We start from the raw sequence: 9641 nt of genomic DNA, 5'->3' as shown, positions 1-9641 counted from the left end.
AGCAATTTGTCTACACTTGCTACCTCAAATTCCTCTCCTCCAACTTTCTCCTGAACCCCCTCCAATCTGGCTTCTGTACCCTTCCCTCTGCTGAAATTGTCTTCTGAAAGGTCACCAATGATCTTTTCTTGCCAAATCCAATGGTTCCTATTCCATCCTAATCCTCCTAGACCTCTCAGCTGCCTTTGCCACTGTGGACCATCCTCTTTTCCTGGATAGATTATCCAACCTTGGCTTCACTGACTCTGTCCTCTACTGATTCTCCTCATCTCTCTGGCCATTCATTCTCAGTTTCCTCTGTGGGCTCCTCCTCCCCTCCTCTCCCTTAACTCTAGGGGTCCCTCAGGGTTCATTTCTTGGTTCCCTTCTATTCTCCATCTGCACTCATTCTCTTGGAGAACTCATTCGCTCCCAAGGCTTCAACTACCATCTCTTTGAGGATGATTCCCTCCCTCCTCACATCTGCCAAATCAGTTCTGTTTCCCCCTTCAAAGCCCTACTGAGAGCTCACCTCCTCCAGGAGACCTTCCCAGACTTAGCCCCCCTTTTCCTCTGCTTTTCCTCCCCTCCTCATCGTCCCTACTCCCTCCCTTTGCTCTACCCCTGCCCCTCCCCACAGCACTTGTGTATATTTGTACATATTTATTACTCGATTTTATTTAATGATGTGTATATATCTATAATTCTATTTATCTAGTTTGATGGTATTGATGCCTGTCTACTTGTTTTGTTTCATTATCTGTCTTCCCCTTCTAGACTGTGAGCTCACTGTTGGGTAGGGATTGTCTCTATCTGTTGCCAAATTGTACTTTCCATGTGCTTAGTACAGTGCTGTGCACACAGTAAGCACTCAATAAATATGATTGAATGAATGAATGAATGAATGAATGAATGAATACCCACATTTATATCTCCTCCCCGTTCCCTCTCCTTCTCTCCAGGCTCGCATCTCCTCCTGCCTTCAGGATATCTCTACTTGGATGTCCTACCCCCACTTCAAACTCAACATGTCCAAAACAGAGCTCCTTATCTTCCCTCCCAAACCCTGTCCTCTCCCAAACTTTCCCATCCCAGCACAACTATCTTTCCCATCTCACAAGCCCATAACCTTGGTGTCATTCATGACTCTACTCTCTCCTTCAACCCACATATCCAATCTGTCACCAAATCCTGTTGGTCTCACCAAGATCCACAACCTAACTGTTACCATATTAGTTCAGTCACTCATCCTATCCTGCCTAGATTACTGCATCAGCCTCCTTGCTGGCCTTCCAACCTCCTGCCTCTCCCCACTTCAGTTCATACTTCACTCCACTGCCCAGATTATCTTTCTACAGAAATTTTCAGGACATGTCATCCCCCTCCTCAAAAATCTCCAGTGGTGGCTTCCACCCGTCGCCGGAGACAGGTTCTTTCGGAATCGGCGCAGTGGGAAAGAGAGAGAGAGGCCGGCGATGGAAAACCTGAGTTCTGCATAGAATTTATTCCTCTGGGCGAATTGAATTAATTATTTAGACATGACAATCGGCCTTCCCTTTTGGAGGGAAATATGGTGTTAAAGCTTCCCCTTTGGGAGGAATATGGTGTTAGAGCTTTCCTAACGGGAGGAATACACTGGTATGTTACTCGCGTGTGGGCGGACACCCAAGCCCACTTATGATTTACTCACAATGTGGTGAGGCGACTGGCTCCCACCATGTGCTCCCCCCACCCAGGAGGAATCCACCTTTGCGTTAAATACACTTATGTGTTAAACACTAATGAGTTACATACACATATGAGTTACATACAGTTATGTGTTAAACCCAGTTATGCATTACCCACTTATGGTTACTGGCACTTAGTGAGGTGACTAGCTCCCACCCTGTTCATGTCCCCCTGGGGAGGCACCCACTTAGACATCAAATCCATTTTTAACATTACATACCCATGGTGAAGCATCTAGCTTCCAATCCCATGAGCTCTCAGCAGGACAGGACACTCACCCATCCCATGACTCCTCACATGGTGCAGGCAGAGTGGCCTTCTCACGCTCTGGACAGAGGCGACCTGCCGCCGGCTGCTGCAAGTCCCGTTCCTCTGCACAGAAGGTTAGAGGCGGCAGGTATTTATCACCTGTGCCCTTAGGCCATTCCAGCTTCTGGCCTCAGTTTATCCAATCTCTGCCCTCCCCCCTCCTCCATTCCTAATTTGATTGGCACAGGGGCGAGGGGCCCCTTCTGTATTCCCAGTTTGGGCAGCTAATCTGGCAGTTTCGGTTGTGGGGGCGGTGCCCCACCCTCACTTCCGTGTTCCGCCTGCTGGCTCAGGAGGTCATGAGATAGCATTTGACCTTGAGATGGTCGGTACCCCAGGGTCACCTGGGACAGTTGCCTATCCACCTCCATATCAAACAAAACTTCCTCACTATTGGCTTAAAAGCTCTCCATCTCCTTGCCCCGTCCTACCTCACCTCCCTTCTGGCCTTCTACATCCCAGCCCACACACTCCACTCCTCCAGTGCTAACCTTCTCACTGCCTCAATCTCACCTGTCTTACTGCTGACCCCTGGCCCACATCCTACCTCTGTCCTGTGAATGCCCTCCCTCCTCAAATCTGCTGGACAATCACTGTTTCCCCCTTCCAAGCCCTACTGAAGTTGCACCTCCTCCAAGAGACCTTCCCAGACTAAGCCCCACTTTTCCTCAGATCCCACTCACTTCCGTGTCACCCTGACTCGCTCCCTTTGCTCTTCCCCCTCCCCCTCCCCACAGTACTCATGTATATATGTATAATTTTATTTGTTTATATTGATGTCTGTTTACCTGTATTTATGTCAGTCTCCCCACCTAGACTATAAGCCAATTGTGTGCAGGAATTTTCTCTCTTTATTGCTGCCTTTTACTTATCAAGCACTTAGTACAGTGTTCTGCACACAGTAAGCACTCAATAAATACAATTGAATGAATGAATGAACAGTGGTAGTTGAAGCCATGGGAGAGAATGAGTTCTCCAAATGTAGAAAGTGTTACGGTGGCACCACTGGATCTAAATCCTAATGTCTAGAGATGGAATATCTAAAATCTCCAGTTTTTCTTCTAGTTTTATCTATAAACCCTTTCTTGAACTTATCAACGTTCTTACATTCATTCGTATTTATTGAGCACTTACTATGTGCAAAACACTGTTCTAAGTGGTTGGGAGAGTACAATACAACATAAAATTCATGACTATTCCAAATTAATAATATTCATTCATTCATTTCATTCAATAGTATTTACTGAGCGCTTACTATGTGCAGAGCACTGTACTAAGTGCTTGGAATGTACAAATTGGTAACAGATAGAGATAGTCCCTGCCCTTTGATGGGTTTACAGTCTAATCGGGGGAGATGGACAAGCAAGAACAATAGCAATAATATTGCCAATAATGATAATAATAATAAATTATATAGTTTTTTTACTTAGCAAAACAAATAAAATATTTTTTACTGGTCAATCATAATAAAATACCCATTTACTGTTAGAGTTCTGTTTTTTTTTTTTTTCAAAATGGAACCAAGATGGGAGGTGGAAAAATGTTAAAATGTTGAAAAAAATTATGAGTGGATATGAGGATTCCAAAGGCCATGGTGATATTCCTTAAACAATTAAGGTGGGGGGACTAATGGAGAATTCTCCAATGAAAACAACAATAACTCTGGTTTATAAGAGGTTAAATTGAAAACTGCATTGAAGGGGAAAATAATTTGCAAGAATCTGGTAAAGGAAAATGGAAAAAAAAGGCCCAGTAAGTTATTCGATAAAGTGGTAAAGAAAAGTGTTACGGAAACACTTCTGATCCTATGTTCCTCTAAGTGTCACACAAAGGGAACTTTGTTCCCACATTCCCCTGAAGAACAATCTCCATGGTTTTCCATCCAGTTTCAGGGTGAGAAATTCTATCCGCATTCAACTTTGAGCATGTGGTTCCATCATTTCTCTGTTTGCCAATTTGCCAAGAATTCTTAACTCTGCTACACTAGATTATAACCTCCCTTTGTAGACTATATACTCTTCTTCTAGAACGTAAGAATCTTGAGAGCAAGGATTGTGTCTACTAACTCTATTGAACTTTCCCAAGCAGTTAATACAGTCCTCTGCACAGTAAGTGCTTGACGAATGCCATTTATTGATGAATTGCTTGGTATGGAATACATTTTATATCAGAAACAAGAAAATGAAGGAGGGCTATCTCCAAAATTAACCCTGACAATATAACTAAGAAAATAATTAACACTTCAAAATAGAAATGTGCTACTGAGACTGGATGATTAAATTTATTAGTCATATGGTTCAAGAGGATATTACATCTAGGTCAGTAGATGTAATTGTTATTATCATTTATTATTTTCAGGCAATAATGAAGAGACTAGTGTCCTATAAGAGAAAGAAGGAGACATTGTCCTTGCCCATGGCAACATACAGATAGTGCAATTTAAGCACATATTCTTTCAACTCCAGGAGGTTGTAAGTTTCATTTCTATGTGATTTCCATTGTTTTGTTTTTTTTTAGTAGGAATATTTAAAGAACCTACCACTGAGAGAGAAATCATTGATCAGGTTTTCAGGAAGGACTTGATTTGACTCAGTAAGCTTCAATCAATAAATCAATCAATAGTATCTATTGAGAACTTACTCTCTGCTGTATACTCCTACCAAGTATACCATGCAGTACAATACAATATAGTTAAATAGACCCGATTCCTGCCCTCAAAAAGCTTACGGTTGATCTAGAGAGACAGTGAAATAAATTACAGGTAGGGCAAAGCAACAGAGTTTGAAATCATGGGATATTTCCCAAATGAGCAGATGTAGTCACTGCACCTCTGAACATCATGTACTTCATGCTCCAAGACGTAGAGAACAGGACAGTACAGTGTGGGGCTGAGACTGGGGAGGTAAGGAGGGTTTGTGTGGCACATGGTGGAGGTGTGATTTGCACAAGTATCATTAGTTTTGATTCATGAATGTGACTGGGCTTCCTATTATATCTATCAATTCCTAATAGAAGACCCAACATGGCACCACATCCCATATGATTGACATTTACCAGTCATGTGCCAGAATTTGACACCTGCCTGGTGCTCATTCTGGTTCACTCTACAGTCAGCTCTGGAAGAAGGACCCAAGTGGCCTCTGCCCTTTGTTCTTGCTATGGGGGTCAGCTCTGGGGGAAGAGGCCTGGAGAAGATATCTTTTAGCTAGGCATTTGAAAGCCTGGCACCTTCCCCCTGTTCAACTCCTAACTTCTGCAATTCAGAGAGTCTGTTGCCAAAGCAGGGGTCAGCTACAGAATAAGGGATGTGGGAGAGATAGAAAAGACATGATCAAAAGGAGAGCAGCTCCCTATACTTTAGTTCCTAAATAAAACATAACATAAATTAAAAATGGAGAAGAGCATAATTTAAGTATTGTTCAACTCTCTTCCCTGCCTGTCCTTCTTCCACTCACCCAACCTTCAATTCCCTGCAGGACCACCCCCATTCCACACCCCCAAGACAAAGGCAGTTCTTGTAGTTGGCCTGAGTCCTTTCCTCTGGAGCTGAATGTTCCACCTCCTTCTTCCTTGGCTACTCCCCCTGGTCACGAGATTGGCTGTCTTACAAATTTAAACTTTGAAGCCAATGTATCAGGAGCTGATAAAAAAAAATTCATTTATTGGATCACCTTGAAGGATTTCACCTGATTAATGTGTCACAGCACAAATCTGCCAACTTTTGTGGAACTGGTTCGTGGAATTGGTTCTAGGAGTCTTTTTGAATCTTCACATTTTCAGTCATTTGTCACTTCCACAGGTAAAGACTGACTACTGAAGATATCGGTGAATCAACTTCCTCATCTACCCTGATTGCCCACTTTAATGGACTCCTTTAAATGTATTTTAGTAGTGAGATAGATATATCAATTTACCAGGTACCAATTGTTCACTAAGTATCTCTATGCTTTGAAGCATTGTGCTAGAGATTCCACAGAAACCTATTTTGATAAATAATTTCTATAAATCATTATTTTTATAAACACTTTCCTCCAGAAGTTTTCTGTATTCCCCTTTATGGGAAATTTGTGGTTTTCAAATTCATTAATTCATTCAATCATACTTATTGAGCGCTTACTGTGTGCAGAGCACTGTACTAAGTGCTTGGAAAGTACACTTCGGCAACAGATAGAGACAATCCCTACCCAACAACGGGTCACAGTCTAGAAGATATGATAACCATAACTCAAAGACAATTTACCCCTTATCATAGAAAACCAAGCATTCTCTCCAAAGTGAACTCATTTATTAAATAACCTCCCTTATAGAACTCTGAAACTAAGACAGTCATTACAAAGGAAAACATGTCAGTCTGGGAATTAGCCAGTGTCTTCTTGCCTTTTCTCACATCACAACTCATTTGTGTACTAACAACTGACCCTGCCAGTAACCAGGTGGAAACATGTGTTTGAAAGTCCTGGAACGTTGAACACTGTGAATTTTTTCCAGTTTACCAGAATTATGGAAACACCTGTACTGAGCAAATTTGTGCTGACCCACTGTGAAAATATTTAGTGTTCAACAGTCCTTAAAATTTCTCATTTCTCACCTGTGGTGGGGGTGATGTACTTGTTATGTTTTCTGCCCAGTAATCTAAGGCAAATACCCCACTTCAGGCCTTTGTACAAAGTGTTGAATTTGCTTACAATATGTGGACCACATTCCTTCAACATCGACACATTCCCCTTTGTAGGGAAAGTGGGTTCACACAAATGTGAAATAATATTAATCTCAAAAGTAAGCTCTCAATAAATATGGCTGAATGAATACGTATATTGTTTTAGATCTGAAATGCAAATGGTAAATTAAAATGAAAAACACTTTTAATTTAATAGGGATTTTCTTTCCCAAATTTCAGGACAATAATTCACCTAAATTATGTTTATTAATTTCAATTTAACACTACTTGATAACAGCAAGCAAGTAAATTACATACTATATGGCACTATACCACATTCTGGATATAGTGGCCAGCTTCAGTTACTGCAAGCATAAATCAATGTGAAGCTCATAAAGGCTGTAACTTACATGTACTTTATTACTATAGACACATTTATTAGGATGGAAATTTTACAATCTCATAATATCCCTAGCAGTTCACCTTAAACTATTAACAAGAAGAACAAGATGAGCACGTAGGCATCTCAGAATAGCTATTTTCAGGGAAGCCTTCTAACTCTAGGATCTCTTTGTTGAATTAGTACCTGGGACATTACTAGGTAACAGAAAACAATCTTCATGAGTGCTACCATTTTAAAAGCTGAGAATGATGCTAATTAATTTGGAACATGGAAAGTTTTAAAAAGCCCAGTCTAGTCACGAGCTCAGCTTCCTTTGGCACCAACAGAACTGCCTGGTTTCAGTTTTTGAAATTATTCTATTATTCCTGACATAGAGGAATGGTACCAGTCTACTGAGCTATCTCTGAAATAGTTTTTATAGGCAGTATAAAATGATCATTTTAATAATACTTGTTACCTAATCTAGGCCATTTGGTTTAAATGATTTTAAAAATAAAACCTTTCATTGGTATTATTTCAGAGGTATGCATTTTAATATTGCCCAAATCAGTTAAGTGTGTTATCCCTGAAACATCACATGGTATGCAACCTTAATAAAAGTGACTTAATTAAGTTGTCAGGGTTTATCAACTGCTGAGTAAATAGATAAGCTGTGTTTCAATGTGCTTTTTTTTCATTTTGCTTATGCCAATTCTAGCCGACTAAATTACACTCATCTTTGTAGACCCCTTATTGATCTGTCACCCACAGAAATCACCCCAAGCCTCTAATATGAATATCTATGTATTTGTACACCCCCCTTCCCCCCACACACACACTCACACACACCAGTGTCCCTAACTAACACACTTTCTTTGTGAGAATATATCCAAAACAAATGCAATCTATGCTTATAGCTATATCTATGCTTCATTTCCCTCTGTTGGGGGTCTCTCATTCTATCTGAGAGGAAAAAAAATTGTCCCCGTAATACTCCAGATGCTTCTAAAGGGTGCTTGTTTTCTAATATCTGATCAGGTCCAGTGTACAAGAGACAATCTCCAATAATCATACAGGAATATGAAAGCTCTTATATTAAAGAACAAAGTATATTGGTTATCAGAAACTCCTGGGCAAGACTGAGAACCTCACTGGCCTTCATCTCTTTTCACCTCAAAGCTCCCTTAATACCAGCTTGCTGTCTCCCATTCCTTCCATCACAGCTGCCACCATAACTTCTTCAACTTCTTTCTGTGTAACCTAAGGAAGGATGACATTATGGTCAGGGTGATACAACTCTGGGATGGATTACAGAGGAAGATTTGGCTCCTTTAGGCCCCTGCCAGCAAAGCCACAGTTTTCTGTTTTGGTTGGTTTTGTTTTTAATTGTATTTGTTAAGAACTTACTATGTGCCAGACATTGTTCTAAGTGCTGGGGTAGATACAATTTACTCAGATTGGACACAGTCCATGTCCCACATGGGCTCACAGTCTTAAATCCCCATTTTACATATGAGGTAACTGAGGCACAGAGAAGTGAAGTGACTTGCCCAGTGGCTGAGCTGGGGCTAGAACCCATGTCTTTTTGATTCCCAGGTCCTGCTCTTTCCATTAGGCCATGTTGGGTCTTTTCCAGTTTAAGTCTGGCATGAGCTTTGCTCTCTCTGAGAATTCCAGATCATGAAGGGAGTCTCTAGTGTTATCATTTCAAGTTATACACTCCTGGCCAATTGGCCCAGAAAGGAGCTTGGCTGCAGGATGAAAAAATGGGTTTTGGGGGAAGGTTCTATGTTAGTGGTGCCCAAGCCTAATAGTATTAAGTGCTTATATAGTGGTCAGTGCTGGAATAGATACAACATATGAGATAAGAAGCACATGCTGTCCCTCATGAGGCTCACAATCTATCATATCTCCAAGCAACATTAAGTGATTTGTCCAAAGTCACATTCTAGGCCAGTGATGGAGCTGGGTCTCCAATTCTGACCTCCTGACTTCCCAACCATTGTTCTTTCCATGAGGCCTTGCTGCCTCCCTGAAGACCTCCAAAGCAAAAATGTGATATGGTCAACAGCTGCAGATCAAAATTATTCTTTTAACTGCAGGATGGGGTGTTGGCATTGAGTGGCAGAGAACAGGGGGCCTCCTTGGGACGGGAGCAGATAACAGTGAGTAAGTGACAACAAGAGCAAGAGATGAGGTCAGGCCCTATGACCCTCTCCGGCCTGGAGTCCACGTGGGCAGGGGTGCTGCTGTGCCACCTGGAGGCTGGAGCAGGGGCACACAGCAGCATGATGCCCCTGTGTGAAATGTTAACTGTGAACCATTCTGTAAGTGAAGGAGAGCCACTTGTGACTGATGGAACACAGTTTGGTTAGCGATGTATTCAGGCCTGGGCTCAGGCAACCAGAAAGCAAACCCAGGGTTGATTAAGCTGAATTGCCCCATCTCTGACACATCTCCTTAGTCCTTGCCTTTTCTGGGCTATGGAAATGAGGTCACAGAATTGAGCCCTACGAATTCTTGACATTCCCTATCTTTTCCTCTCCTGGAAGACCATCAATGCCATCAGTTCATCTAATCCCCAGA

Source organism: Ornithorhynchus anatinus, chromosome 2 (genome assembly GCF_004115215.2).
Source record: "Ornithorhynchus anatinus isolate Pmale09 chromosome 2, mOrnAna1.pri.v4, whole genome shotgun sequence".
Classification (NCBI taxonomy): domain Eukaryota; kingdom Metazoa; phylum Chordata; class Mammalia; order Monotremata; family Ornithorhynchidae; genus Ornithorhynchus; species Ornithorhynchus anatinus.
This window is presented reverse-complemented; position numbering follows the sequence as displayed.